Raw genomic sequence first — 1,140 nt, 5'->3', positions numbered from 1 at the left:
CTATTCTCTGGTGTCCCAGAGCCCAGCTCCACCACTACATTGACTCCTGCACAGTGCGATCCCTGGAAGAGCAGCGAGCAGATCCCAGGATCCGAAAGATCACCAACACCTTCCGAAAATCTGGCGCCTTGTGACGTGGCTAAGGGTACAGCAATCTACCAATGATTAACGCCAGGAAACACAATGTCCTGTCCCACACTGCTGAGGCCTGAGAGGAACCATTCAGCCCGTCAGCTCCGTGCTACCCCTCTCCCAATCGATTCCACACTCACTGACCCTCCGACAGTGCCCACTCCCTCAGCACTGACCCTCCGACAGTGCGGCGCTCCCTCAGCACTGACCCTCCGACAGTGCCCATTACCCTCAGCACTGACCCTCTGACAGTGCGGTGCTCCCTTGATATTCATTCATTGGGTTGTGGGTGTAACTGGCTGGGCCCAGCATTTATTGCCCCCCTTGAGAAGTTGGGGGTGAGCTGCCTTCTTGAACCGCTGCAGTCCATGTGCTGTGGGTTGACCCACAATGTCCCTCAGGGAGGGAATTCCAGGGATTCTGACCCAGCGACACTGAAGGAACGGGGATATATTTCCCAAGTCAGGATGGGGAGTGGCTCGGAGGGGAACTTGCAGGGGGTGGTGTTCCCATGTATCTGCTGCCCCTTGTCCTTCTGGATGGAAGTGGGTCGTGGGTTTGGAAGGTGCTGCCTGAGGATCTTTGGTGAATTTCTGCAGAGCATCTTGTAGATGGTACACACTGCTGCGACTGATCGTCGGTGGGGGAGGGAGTGGGATGGTTCTGATTGCTGTCTGTTTTCACAGTGGTGGAGAAATGGTGGGGCTGTAAAAGGATCGATTATGCTCTGTACTGTCCAGATGCTCTCACTGCCTTTCCCACCGTCACCCTCCCCCATCTCTTCCACGCCAGCTACTGGGAATCAACTGATGTTGTGGCATTTATACTTCGCCAGGTAATGTCTACGTTCATCTCATCACCACACTCCCCAGGACAGGGACAGCACTGGGTTAAATACTGGGTAAAGCTCCCTCTACACTGTCCCCCCCAGCAAACACTGCCAGGGGAGTTGTTACATCATAACAGCAGGAGGCCATTCAGCCCCTTCCCCAGCCTGTTACACAGGGG

General features: G+C 55.3%; 1 protein-coding gene across 1 annotated transcript in view; it reads left to right on the top strand.

Annotated features, from left to right (window-relative positions):
* Positions 1–6: 6 nt before the first annotated feature.
* LOC125482206 (membrane-associated phosphatidylinositol transfer protein 1-like) overlaps positions 7–1,140 on the top strand; it is a gene marked incomplete at its 3' end in the record, with an annotated part of 6,135 nt that continues 5,001 nt past the window's right edge. The window contains exons 1-2 of the mRNA XM_048594222.1: positions 7–145; positions 819–967. The remainder of the gene's footprint in view (positions 146–818; positions 968–1,140) is intronic.

The sequence above is a fragment of the Rhincodon typus genome, unplaced genomic scaffold (assembly GCF_021869965.1).
Source record: "Rhincodon typus isolate 14 unplaced genomic scaffold, sRhiTyp1.1 hic_rhity00007122, whole genome shotgun sequence".
Lineage (NCBI taxonomy): Eukaryota > Metazoa > Chordata > Chondrichthyes > Orectolobiformes > Rhincodontidae > Rhincodon > Rhincodon typus.
The sequence above is the reverse complement of the archived record's forward strand: the minus strand, read 5'-3'. Positions and strand labels throughout refer to the sequence as shown.